Genomic DNA, 14,306 nt, shown 5'->3' with positions numbered 1-14,306 from the left:
CAGGGGACAAAACGCTGCCTGGCCCTTCTCTAGGCCACGCGGTGGGAGGGCTGCTGAAGGCGGGGCAGTGGGCAGACTTTTTGAGGAGATGAGGCACAAACAGTCTTTCTGAGGAGGGCAAGGTCTTGGGGTGGGATTGGAGAAGCGGGTGGGGCACAGAGAGTGGGGCGCAGAAGCTCTGGGTCAGAGGAGTCTGGACGCAATTTAAGCTTCTCAGCTCATGTTTTAGGTGATGCTGAAGCTCGTCTGTGGACAGAGGGTCACACTTGCAGAGTGACCTGTGTTCAAGAAGCTCTGACCTAAAAACGGTGGAGATGATGAGTGTCACCGTCCTGATCTAGGCCCCATCCACAGCCCCTCAGCACTTCTTACCAGTAGTGCTCTGGGCTCCCTGAGGCTAACAGCCCTGGCAGGCAGCCTGAGCCAGTGACAGATGAGGGCCTGGGGACCAATATCCCAACCTTGTCACTGAAACAGCACTGAGGGGTGCAACACCACCCCAGGGGTGCTCTGCTCACGGAAGCAGCTGTCTGAGCTCCCTTACGCCCCCAACTCATCCCTTGGCTTCCCAACAGATACTTCCGGGGCTCAACTCCCAAGCAAACTTATCTCAGGGGCAGCTTAGGGGGGTCCCAGCCTGAGACACAGGTGCTGTGTGAGTCAAACTCACCCCCAGCCAGCACCTGGCCCAGAGGATAGAATGAGTGCTGATGTGGGATCCAGCTGCTCACCCATCAGGGAATGAGGAACTCCAGCTCGCATGCAAGGGAGGGAAAACGTTGTTATCAGCAGAACTAAAAAGAACTAAGAAAGCAAAATGGTTTGCCAAAACTTCCACATGGCTTATTAGGTCCTTTTGATTCTTCAGTGTTTTCAACTTCCTATGACACGCTTTCCCTACAGCCCCAGAAGAACAGAAGTGTGGGGGACAAAATCCAGAGGACCATCTTCAGGTGACCCAACATTCCAAGCTTCCCACATCGTAGGCACGGAAAATGTAGGCCTGGCTTGGTTTTCTGAGCAACATGCAATGGTGTTAGAGAAGTCAGAAGATGTGAATCCTGACAAAATTTCCTTTCACTCCATTTCCTTGACAAGGGTTTGAATACAACAAAATAAACCAGGCCTACAAACAGTACAACTAAGTGTGACATAGTTATCTTTCATTTTTCCAGCAGGATTGGGCAAGACATTGTCCTTGAATCATGTATTTCCCACGGTAAGTCAATAGATATTCCATTAAAAAATAAATAAATAAAGTTTCAGTATTTTGTCAAATAAACTTGCGTGTAGTTGCATGCTCAACTGGCTGATTAAACACACATTATCATATTAAAGTCACTAACAATCCCTAAATCAAGACAACTGTTTCACATTAAAGTAGTGTTTTCCAAACTCAATGACCATGGAATCTTTTCCTTTTTTAAAATAACACTTTTTAAAAACTGAAGTTTAATTGACACATAGCATTATATTAGTTTCAGGTATACAACGTAATGATTCAATAATTGTATACCTTGTTCAGTGATCACCTCGCTAAATCTAATTATACCATCATCTTCCTAAAAACTTACAATTTTTTTCTTATGATGAAAACTTTCAAGAAAGTAACACCGTTAACGTCCTATAGGACCATGGTGTTCCAAGAAATGCAGTTTGGGAAACCCTGGTCTTCACAGGTCATGCCATCCATTCAATCAACAGATCGTGAGTTGAGTGTCCCGTGTGGTGTGTTTGTGGCTTGGCTCGCTGGGGATAACCAGAGCCATCTGCAAGTGCTCGGACTGAATCCCCAGTCTTAATCCAGATGTTTGGCATTCTGACCAGCATGGAGAGGCGAGCATCCAGCGTTTATGCTATTGCAGGGTGGTGCAGTGACCTCTTTTAGGCATTCCTAAAGCACACTAGAGAATAGCCCACTTTTTCTCCTTCTCCACAAATTGGTAATTTCTTCCATAATTGAACGATTGAGCCACATAAGCATTGCGTGTATCTGCTACAGTGCGCAGTTGTCATATTTATCAGACCAACATGGCATCCTTGAGCTTAAATTGACCTTATCCCTCAGGAGCCTTCTGATAATCTGAGAATCTCAACACGGCCAACAATTCCTTCAATACGTGAAAGGACAGGTCAGGCCTTCTGAGAATCACCAGGAGCTGACAAGTGACCGACTGCCCTTTTAGGCAAGCACAGATAATGCTACCGTGGCCCTTTCCTTTTCTCGGTAAGTCCCTGCTTCTTGTCATTATATTGTCAGCACAATGACTGTTTATTTTCTGGTTTTGTGGATCATGCACTATTTAATTTCCTGGCTCTTATCTTCTTTGTCCACACCCAAGAAAAACAGCCCATACAGTCGGTCTCAGTTCAGTGTGGATTGATTCTGCCTGGAAATTGGGTCCCGGTGAACTCATACAGAGCTCATGAGTGATGTGTGTCCTGCACCTGGACCATGCAACTGAGTCTAGCCTGAGACATAGTCCTCCCATTTGTTCCTCAGGATGCTGCTCAGGCCTCTGCTTGTCTCCCAGGCGAGGGACAGGCCTGGAGTCAGTTGGGGCATTGCTCCTCCAGCAATAGCAGAAGCAGGGCTCTAGAGAGGGATGCAGGGCTAAGGCCACAGTTCATCCTTCCTGCCCCCATTTGCACTTTGCCTCGGGGACAGCATGTATCAAGCACCCACCATGTACTTCCAGAGAAGGAAAGACTAGTCCCCATTTGCCCATAAAAGTGCTTCCTAGCCCATTTTCCAAGAGGATCAGAAAACTTCTCTTTCAAAGCATGAGTAACCAGCAGCTCTGAGACTGTGGGGAGCTGTACGCATGCTTTAAGTCTGGACCTGATCTGGAACCCTCTGGATCCCATTCCTGGGGGAAGGGCGGAGCTGGGGCAGGAACCCTGAGGAGGGCCGGCTCCAGGTCCTCTAAAGGGGAGCCTCAGGCCTGGCAGGCGTTAGAGAAGCAGCTGAACCAAGGTGGGGGAGTTCCTCACTGCTTCCCATGCTGCCATTAGCCCCAACTTGGGGGGCAGTGCTTGTCATATGAATGACAAGGACTTGGAGAGCATGAGGCTGGTGCCGAATGTGCAGCTGCCTCGTCCCTTACAGTTCCTCATCTGTAAAATGAGGGTCATAGTAATAGCAATCTCATAGATCATCGTAATAATTCAGTAAGACCATAGAATGTTGTCCTTTGCACGGCGTCAGGCACATAACGAGAGCTGAAAGGTGCTGACTTTAATATTTCCTTTATCCTTCCTTCCTTCGTTGCTGGGTTTCACATTGAAAAGGCGGGTGGGTTTTCTAAAGAGGTTTTAAGTCTTCACCCTAAAGGTTCCTCTTTGGAGGGCTGGGGGCCAAGAACATGACAACTGTCTAATTGTCTATATTGGCAGGGCCTGGGCTCACTTCAACATTCTGGGAACCCCAAGCAGCAGAAGAAGACAGAACCTAGGCCCCTCCTCCCAGGCCCCTGTGAGTGGTGGGGTTCCGGGGTCACAGAGCCCCGCAGTCAGACCAGGCCTCTCCCCTTTCTCAGCACACAGCAGCAGCACCAAGGGACCCAGCTGTCCTCAAATTTCCATGGGGATTTTCCTGACAATTCCAGGAAGTGGGAAGTCAGTGGGAAGGTCATGGGTGGAGCCAGGTCACTGGCCTAGCTCCAGAAGTGTGGTCGCAGATGAGGCCTCTTGCGGCAGGGACTCACCAGGATGCCTGCCCACACAGCCTGCCCTTGGAGGCTTCCGTGTGGGGCTGCAAAGTTTAGAGAAGTGGGGACATGACAATAGAGAGTGGGTGTCCTAGAGATAAGGCCTCTGAGGACACAGGCAGTGTGAAGAGTGCAAACACTTTCAAGGACAGCAAAAGCATGGCCCTTCAGAGCCCAGTCTGAGTGCCAGGTGAAGCAACTAGGTCCATGACCATCATCATCTTTGGGGTTGTAGTGGTTGGGGGTCTTTTCTATGGGGCCACACCGTGATTTCAGCTAAGGCTTTCTTAAAATGTCTGTTTATCTATCAATTCAATTTATTCCAACTGAGGCCAAGTTTTAGGGAACACCAGAATCCATTTATTGTATTTGTTTTATACAGACATCATTGCTCCAGTGCAGATTCTTTGTCAGCGGATATTGGCGGGTGTGGACATTAAGTCTGCAGTACAATTAGTTGGAAGGGTGTGAAGAGGACTGGGGCCAAGGCCCTGCCCTTGGGACACAGTGCAGTGGATGCACTCTGTGAGCAGTTGACCTCTCTGGGTGTGAGTCTCTTCTCTGGAAAAGTCTGAGCCCTAAACCAAGGTTGTGTGGGGCTTTACCAGCTCTACAAAGGCAGGGTTCTAAGATCTCATGGACATAGCCGGATCACATTCTCCATGCCCATCCCCAGGCCCATCCACACAGAATATATTACCCAAAAAGGAAATTAAGGAAATAATTCAATTTACAATGCATCAACAAGAATAAAATAATTAGGAATATAATTAACCAAGGAAGTGAAAGACATATTCTGAAAACTACAAAATACTGCTGAAAGAAATAAAAGAAGACAGAAATAGAAAAACATCTTGTGTTCATGGATCAAAACACAATATTGTTAAGAAGTCAGTATGATCCAAAGTGGTTGACAGATTCAATGCAATCCCCATCAAAATCCTAATGGCATTTTTTTTGCAGAAATAGAAAAATCCATCCTAAATTTCATAGGAAATAAGGGATTCTGGTTAGCCAAAACAAACTGGAAAAAGAACAAAGTTGGAGGTCTCACACTTTCTGATTTTAAAACCTACTACAGGGGCACTTGGGTGGCTCAGTCGTTAAGCGTCTGCCTTCGGCTCAGGTCACAATCCCAGGGTCCTGGGATCAAGCCCCGCATCGGGCTCCCTGCTCGGCGGGAAGCCTGCTTCTCCCTCTCCCACTCCCCCTGCTTGTGTCCTCTCTCTCGCTGTGTCTCTCTCTGTCAAATAAATAAATAAAATCTTTAAAAATAAATAAATAAATAAAACCTACTACAAAGCTACAGTAATCAAAATGGTGTGGTACTGGCATAAAGATAGACATGTAGACCAACAGAATAGCATAGAAAGCCCAGAAATCAACCCTCATACATATGGTTAAATGATTTCCAGCAAGGGTTCCAAGATCATTCAATGGGGAGAGGACAGTCTTTTCAACAAATGGTGTTGGGAAAACTGGGTGTCCACATGCAAAGGAATGAAATTAGACCCTTACTTCACACCATATATAAACATAATTTCAAATGGATCAAAGGCCTAAAACTACAAAATTTTTAGAAGAAAACACAGGGGAAAGCCTTCATGACATTCTATTGGGGCATGATTTCTTGAATATGACATCAAAAGCATAAGTAAGAAAAGTAAACATAGATAAATCGGACTACATCAAAATTAAACACAGTTATACACCAAAGAACACAACTGACAGAGTGAAAAGACAAACTATGGGGTGAGAGAAAATATTTGCAAATCTTATATCTGATAAGGGGTTAATATCCAGAATATATAAAGAACTCCTATGACTCAATGACAACAACAAACCAATTAAAACATGGGCAAAAGATGAGAATAGCCATTTCTCCAAGGAAGACGTACAAATGGCCAACAAGCACATGAAAAGACACTCAGCAACACAATCATTAGGCAAATGAAAATCAAAACTATGAGACATTACCTCACATCCATTAGGTTGGCTACTATTAAAAAAATGTAACAATGATGGAGAAGATATGGAGAAATTAGAACTTGTGCACTGCTGGTAAGCATGTATGACATACATAGAAAACAGTATGACAGTTCCTCAAAAGGTGAAAACAGTATGACAGTTCCTCAAAAGGTGAAAATGAAATTACCTTATGCGCCCACAATTCCACTTTTAAGTATATTTATTCCACTTTTTAGTATATATTTATAGAACTGAATCACAATCTAAGAGGTATTTATACATCCATGTTCACAGCAGCACTATTCATAATAGCTAAAAGGTAAAATCAAACCAAATGTCCATGGAGGGATGAGTAAATAAGCAAAATATTGTCTATACATACAATGGAATGTTATTTGGCCTTAAAAAGCAAAGAAACTCTGACACCTGCTGCAACAGGAATGAACCTTGAGGACATTGTGCTGAGTGAAATAAGCCAGTCATGAAAGGACAGATACTTTATTAACTGGACTTATGCGCAGTATCTAGAGCAGTCCAATTCACAGAGACAGAAAGTAGAATGGTGGTTTCCAGGAGCTGGAGGGAAGGGGAGGGGGGGCTTGTTTAATGGGGACAAAAGGTCAGTTTTGCAGGATGAAAGTTCTAGGTATTGATTTCACAATAAAGCAGATGTACTACATAACACCGAACTGTATACTTAAGTATGATTAAGGTGGTGGGTTTTATGTTATGTCTGTTTTATTACAATTTGAAGAAATAAAAACTGTAAGTACAAAAAGAAAATCCACACGGAAACCTTGCCTTCTAAGGAAATGCACCATATTGGCGGTGAGTCAGGCCTGGGCCCGTGCTCACCCTACGTGGGTGAGCCATGACCTCCCTCTCCTTGGGCCCAGAATGGACTGAAGGCATCAGTATGAGAGGAAGGAGACCTGGTCTCCTGACTCTGGGCCCACAACTCAGTGAAATAAGCTGTGACCTCCCCCAGAAGGACAAGGAAACGCTTCCCTGCACATAGAAGGGAAAAGATGTGGTTCACTCACAAGACACCTTCACCTCAGGCTCCAGGTAAGGCCTTAGAAGGGGGGGGCTGGACTTCTAACTTCCCAGGCCCAGTTCATATAAGGGAAAGCCAGTTTGTGGCGATGGAAGTGCTCCTAACTTCGTGCCAATGCCCTTTCATTAGGGGACATGAATCCCAGCAGCAGCTATTTTGCATTTATTCTGATGCAGGGCCTTCACAGGGTGAGGTGACCGAAGCCGCAAAACCAATAAGCAGCAGAGGTGAAGTGGACGCAGCCATTGGACTCCCTTTGGATTATTTCTTGCTCTTTAACAGATCCCCCCAGACCTAAGTGGCTTAGAACCACAGCCAAGTTGCCAGGCCTCTGGGTTCAGGGTGGCTGGGCTCTGGGGGGCACTTCTGCCCCTCTCTGGGATGTCCCCTGCAGTAGCAGTCAACAGGGCAGGGGTGGAGCCATCTGCAGATCTGGCCGATTTGGAGGGGCGCATCTTCCCCACACGGCCTCTCTGACAGAGCCCCTCTTGTGGTCCCTCCGGCACAGTGGCTTTGGGGCCCCAAGAGCCAGTGCTCCAAGCTGCCTGGCCTCCAGAGCATCCCTTCTGCCACTTTCTCTTGATTACACTGAGTCAGAACCCAGCCCCGATTCCACATGCGGGGACCACAAAAAGGGGTAAACCCTGGGCTGTGTGCTTTACTGGGGTCCTCTTTAGAGACTAGCTACACTGTATGCTCCAGCCCAGAGTCCAAGCCACGCTGTGCCCACACCAGCCAGCGCCTGCTCCCCAAGCCTGCAGCAATGGCACTGGGCTGGGGGGGTGCCCACATCTGGGGCCCATGGGAATAAGGAAGCTGTACTGGTGGCTCCCCCTTGGTACTTTCACTTACTCTGTTGGCTTGCAGGATACTGATGAGGAGACAAGGAAGTACCCAAGGGCCCTGTCCAAGGTCAAGGTCATGGACAGCTTGCAAACCCAGCCCACTAAGCCATCCATTCCTCTGCTCATACTTGGCAGTGTCAGCCTGGGGGACCACACAGATCATTCTGAGCAGAGCACAGCCCACCAGCTGCCTGGATATTTGACAGTGCCTCTCAGGGAGGGCTGACTCTGCTAGCAAGCCTTCCATACCATACCCAGGCAGGAAAACCAGTGCACAGAAGGATGTGCAGGAAGAGCCCAGCGAAAATTCCAAGGAAAGCCTGAGCAGATTCTAAGACTGGGAAGGACATTGCCCAGAGCCAAGGTCTGTCCCTGGGAGAAGGAGGCAGGACATTCCCAATGGGGGTGCTAAATAAAAGATAAATGGAAGGAATGCCTACTTTGGGGAACGGAGGGTGTTTGAGGTTGAAGCCAGTGGAGATTGGGATCAATGTAAACCCCCTGCCACTGGTCTTCATTCTACAGGAAGGCCCAGGGAGGCAGACTGATTGTTCCCTCACTCTGCCTTTTAAGAGAAAAGTTTTCCCTTATACAGAGAAAGGGGAACCCTCTCACACTGCTGGTAAGAATGCAAGCTGGTGCAGCCACTCTGGAAAACAGCATGGAGGTTCCTCAAAAAGTTAAAAAAAAGAACTGCCCTATGACCCAGCAATTGCACTACTGGGTATTTACCCCAAAGATACAGATGTAGTGATCTGAAGGGGTACCTGCATCCCAATGTTTATGGCAGCAACGTCCACAATAACCAAACTGTAGAAAGAACCCAGTTGTCCAACGACAGATGAATGGATAAAGAAGATGTGGTAAATATATACAATGGAATACTACTCAGCCATCAAAAATGAAATCTTGCCATTTGCAATGATGTGGTTGGAACTAGAGGGTATTACGTTAAATGAAATAAGTCAGTCAGAGAAAGATAATTATCATATGATTTCACTCATATGTGCAATTTAAGAAACAAAACAGATGAGCATAGGGGAAGGGAGGGAAAAATGAAATAAGATGAAACCAGAGGGGGAGACAAACCATAAGAAACTCTTAACTATAGGAAATAAACTGAGGGTTGCTGGAGGTGAGGTGGGTGGGGGATGGGGTTACTGGGTGATGAGCATTAAGGAGGGCATGTGATGTAACAAGCACTGGGTATTGTTTGCAATTGATGAACCACTGAACTTTACCTCTGAAACTGATAATATACTATATGCTAATTAACTGAATTTAAATAAAATAAAATAAATTAAATTTTTTAAAAAGTGAAAAAGAAAAGTTTTCCCTTGGTCATGAGGCTACATACGTGGTGTAAGTGGGTGGGGCACTGTATGCTGGCCCTTTGTCCCCTGGGGAATCTCCGACAAGACAGCTGCAGGTGGGATGGGGGACAGGCTTTCTGTCTCACTCCCACCTCATTCATCCCACTCTCAAGTCTCCAGACCAGCATCGCTGCTCAGGTGAACTGGCCACATCCTGCATTTGGGTTCTCAGACTGACATTTCTTTCTGTAGTAGCCAAAATCATCAGAGTTAGATTGAGGAGATCTGCTTGCATTCTTTATGATCTAACCAAATAATAATAATTTGCAAAGAAAAAAAAAAAAAAAAAACACTTAGGAATCCAGACAGACAGATTTGCAACATCAATGTGTAAAATGTCAGAGCAGGTTTGCAGAACTCGCCTTACGAGTATTTCCTGCACCCCCACAGATCTGCCAGAGGCTTCCAGCTCCTGCAGACACACCCAGCCACACCTGGCTCACTTGGAGTCTCCAATTTGTCCAGAATCTAGTTTCTAAGCTTCTCAAGCTCATCAGGACTACCCAGCTGAGACTGGAGCCCAGCACCACCCCTGCTGGGTAAGGGGATGGGGAGGGCTGGGCTTGGCTGGGGTGACGTGGCAGTTGTGACATCTATAGACTAATCCATTTAGCTTTCCTGGCAAGTACACACTAGCTTGAATGGAATAGTCCCGGCTGCCACAACATTGCTCAATCTCCAAATCCTGCCCAAATCCTGTCTGATTAAAGATTTCCAAATGCATGGAAACCTAAGTCAAGCAAAGGAGAGGGGGCGTGCAGAGCCTTGGGGCATCCGTGGGAGGCCAAAGTGTGCCCCTCCCCGTGCCCACCAGCAAGACGGCTGCCCCAGTAATAGAAATTCAGGCCCTTGATTCTTACAGATTCATTCTCTGTCTGACCTTATCCTGTAAGCCAGAAACCAAGACATCCGTTTGGTCACCTATGAGTAGCGTCACACTTGCCTAACGAGTGGCAGGATGTTTGGCATTGTGAGGACATATGAAATAGAACATATCAGATGACCGTTGGGTGCATAATCACGCCTGCCCTACCCCCTGAAGTGTGCTTGCGACAAGGGATCAACTAGGTGGTGTTTCAGAATTTAGAGACATCCCCTTCTCAGCTGCTGTGGAGGTTTCTGGTGTCTCGTTTACGCACGAAGACGCAAAACAGTTTCTCTCTGTGACTTTTCCACAGGCACCAGTCTACTCGAGATGCCACTCTACACGTGGCTTTTCTCTCTGAGCAAAAACAGAGCTCCGTGCTCTTCAGGCTGCGGAGGGAGGCGACCTTTGGGCGGCTCTGCCATGATTTATGTAGCCCTGGCTGATACACAGGCCATCGTGTTGTATGTTTGCTGTCATAAAGCCACGCGCACGTACAGACAGGGACAGGAAACACTCCGACATGGGGGCCTGTCAGGCAAGTGGCATTAGCATTTTTAGGTTCTGGCAGATGCTGCCCATTGCCCTGGGTAAAGGTTGTGCTGGATTTGCGGCCCTGGCCCACCCTCCTGCGTGCGAGGGGATGGTGTCTCTGCTTCTGTCTCTGTCCCGGGCCCATCCTGCTAGGGGCTTGCTGGTTTTGTTCCTCACTGACAGGTAATAATGAAATAGGAAATAAAGAAAGCACCCCCTTTGAATGTGGTATATGATGCAAATGTATTTCACACTTGCCGTTCTTTTTAAATTGTATTTGTCTTATCTTCTTGAACCTGATTCCTTCCAGCTCCACACAGTCAGTATATCTAGTGTTTGCTTTATGGCCTCTTGTACCTTGGTTGCTCGTCTCCTCTCTGCTCCCAAATCACTTATTCCATAGTTTTCTAACTTCTCTGTATTTCCTTCTAGAAGTTTCGTGGTTCAACTTCTCAGGGGTTGTGTTTTACTTCTCAATGCTTAATTCAGGCTGGTCAAATCTCGGAGCTCCTTGGTCTCAGCTCTGCCTTCCTGCTCTCTGTGTGCTTTCTATTTTCTGCCTGTTTGTGTCCTGTGTTTCTTTGTTTGGGGGTGCATGTGTCCTTCTGATTATTTCTAAACTGCGAAGTTTGTCCTTGTTCTCACTCTCGTGACGATATTGCTCCATGAGGTGACATATCTTCCATTTAGACAAAACTGATCACTCCTCTCTGAGCTCTGCCACATTTTCAACTTCCCTTCATTAATGAATTTTAGTTTATTATGCTATTAATTAAAAAAAAATTTTTTTCTGGTGTTTACTTCCACTCTTAACTATTCCTTGATTTTCTTAACTTTTAATGATTTCTTTTGAAACCAACACTCAGTTCCATGATCTCCAGGGTGTTGTTCAGCTCGTAACTAAGAGCTGACAAAGTTGTGTATTTAAAAGAAAAATCAAAAAAACATACTTTAAAAATGGGTAAGCTGGGAGACATGAGGCATTATGGCATAAACTGAATGACCTAATGTTATTAGCTCAAGCTGGGAGGTGGCCTCGGGGTGAGATTTTCCAGGAACCAGCCCTGGCCTGGCCTCCCCCCACCTAGCAGGGCGATCACTCGGGGTTCTGGGTCAGCCCAAGCTGAGTGTCATAATGTGTGGGCTCGGCCACGGCCAGGTACCCTGGGCATGTCCATCCACTGAGCTCCCTGACTGCTCGGCACCCAGCCTGGTGGCCGTGCATCAGCCCAAGACAGCTTCATCACAGAGCTGTCCAGAGGTCCCCAGAGTCACAGAGGCGAGAAATTCAGGGACACTGAGTTAGACCAAGGCTCTGCCCTGCCTCTGTGAATGATGCCCATGTCGCCAATGCTCACAGGAGAAACTGTCCTGGTGAGAACCCCTCCCTTCCCTCCATCCTGCCTTCCTGGCATCAGCCACCTGCTCTTGTCCAGGGACAAAGCGAGTCTGTAGGCACAGACCGAACCTCCGTGTCCTGGGCCTCATAGTCACAAACACAAATTACCCAGGCCTCTGCCTTCTTGGGGCTCACAGTATTTTGAGAGAACACCTAAGTGAATGCCTGCAAGGCAAGAGGGCAGCAGCAGGTGCAGGGTGGGGACGTTGACGAGATGTGACTCCGCTTAGGGGGTGGGGAGCTGGAATCTGAGCCGAGGCCTGATGGCCAAGCGGGCAGATGACCAGGAGGTCCCGGTGGGGGCTGGGCTCCGCCACCGCCTGCCACTGCCTGAGCCCCAGGACCACAGTTTTCCCACTTTCCACACCCGCTGTCTGCACGCTAAAGCAGTGCGCCCAGGTGGGCCTCAGACCAGCAGGGGCCATGTCTGGCCCTGCCAGGACAGCCCACCAGCCCCAGGCCCGAGTGTTCAGCCCCAGACTTTCCCAGGGGTGCTGCAACAAGACTAGGGGTGCTCCAGGTGAGGGCCAGAGGCACAGGGACTGACCTGCCCCCACGGCCTGATGTGGCATAAATGGGCTCAATAAATATTTGCTGGACAAGTGGCTGATAGGTTTTTCTCTTTCCTCCTAGTAGCATTTATTACCTACATCAGGGCTCGCACATTAGTAAGAAGCAGAGTCTGTGTCAGCTGAACATTGTGTACAGTAGTGACTTTCGTTGGTTTCTGGTAGCAAATTGAGCCAATAAAATGTGACCACTCTGAAGGTAATTGGGCCTTTTTCACTTCGGTAGCACTGTTGATAAGCTCCCAGTTTCTGTCTCTCGTTACATGACAAAGTAATATCTTACTTTGCATTATGTACTTTCCCACATTATTTGAGATTCTTACTTCAGCATGTATCATTTCAAGGGGAAGTTCTATTCCACAATGCTAACACTCCTGATTTTCGTAAGGCAAATTCCCAAAGCAAGAAAAGTAGGCAGCTCTGCATTGAATGATCAGGAATGCCTCAGATGACTTAGCCCTACCGAGACTAGACTTTCTGCCATGCTGGCCTGCTTACCATCCAGCGTATGTTGACACAGCCTGTCGGCTAGAGTCAGGGACCACGTGGCTCTGTGTCTTCCCAGGAAGGATGCCGGAACCCAGACAAGAAGCACCTTTAGGCAGGAGGGAACGCCAGGAACTCATGGTGTTTTGTGGAGAACCTTAAAATCAGTATCTTGAAATGAAGCTATTTTTTTTTAATATTTTATTTATTTATTCATGAGAGATAGAGAGAGAGAGAGGCAGAGGGAGAAGCAGCCTCCCAAGGAGCAGGGAGCCCGATGCGGGACTCGATCCCAGGACCCCAAGATCATGACCTGAGCCGAAGGCAGACACCCAACCATCTGAGCCACCCAGGCGCCCGAAATGAAGCTATTTTGAATCATCAGAGAGTTTCAATTGTCCTTACGATTCTATTACCTGGTAAAAGGACAAATAAAAATCCGTATCTTTGCACATATAATCTATTTTCCTTTATGAGTTGCAGAACCAAGTCTGATGTTGTGCAGAATTGTAGGTGTTTATAGCAAGTCCATGATTTATGGGGAAGGGGAATGATTCTATCCAAACTGAAGGTCAAGTAGGCAATAAAAATCTAGGAGCTTTTGGATTCTTGAAGCTAGTAATACTAGGGGAAATTCCATTTTGAAGAGAGGGAAGGAGGGAAGGAAGGAAGAGAGAAAAAAAAATATAACATGCATATAATGTGTGTATATATGTGTGTATATATGTGTGTACATGTGTACATTTATGTATGTGCATATTGTGTATGCATGTGTATATGTGTGTGCATGTATGTGTGCAACTTTGAGATGCTGTTCTAAGCTGGCGCCAGCCCCGTCTCCTGTCTGAATCACACCCACTGCCCTTCTTCCCAGCTGGGGAACCAGCTCTGGCTGCAAGGCTGGCGGAAGAAAGAAGCAGGATTTGACTTGGCAGGATCATGTCAGACTTCTGACAAATTCATCTCTCATGCTTGTTCACATCATGTCCATCAGATTCCCAGCCTCCTCATCCTGAGGTTGTCCTGCATGTCCCAGGGCTGTTTTACAGGAATTTACCTTGAGAGATCCAGCAACTCAGCAATGTCATCACCCAGATGGGATGCTCTGCCTCACACAGAGGCATGCCGTTGACTCAAGCATGTGAGCCCTCTCTCTCCCCAGAACTGTGAGGCTGTATGTCCTGGCTTTCAGGGTCTGGGGTGTCAGGGCTGCTCACTCTGGGAACAGACCATCCCAGCAGGGCTGTGGGCAGGGGGTGGAGCAGATGACTCCTGAATTCGAGGCATCAACCGTGCCTCCCCAAGGCTTAGATGCCCATTTCCAGCACTGAAGGTGGGAATGCAACGAGGCAGCAGGGCCTCAAGTCCAAACACGAAGTGTGCTCCCAGTGTCCAGTAATACATCCACCATATCAGGGTTTACTGAAGTTTGCTCCATAGAGCAAAAGTCCCTTGTGATGCTCAGGGAGAAACAAATGTTCCTCTGGCCAAAAAGATCTG

This window comes from Mirounga leonina, unplaced genomic scaffold (genome assembly GCF_011800145.1).
Source record: "Mirounga leonina isolate KUSES-001 unplaced genomic scaffold, KU_Mleo_1.0 Mir_150, whole genome shotgun sequence".
Lineage (NCBI taxonomy): Eukaryota > Metazoa > Chordata > Mammalia > Carnivora > Phocidae > Mirounga > Mirounga leonina.
This window is presented reverse-complemented; position numbering follows the sequence as displayed.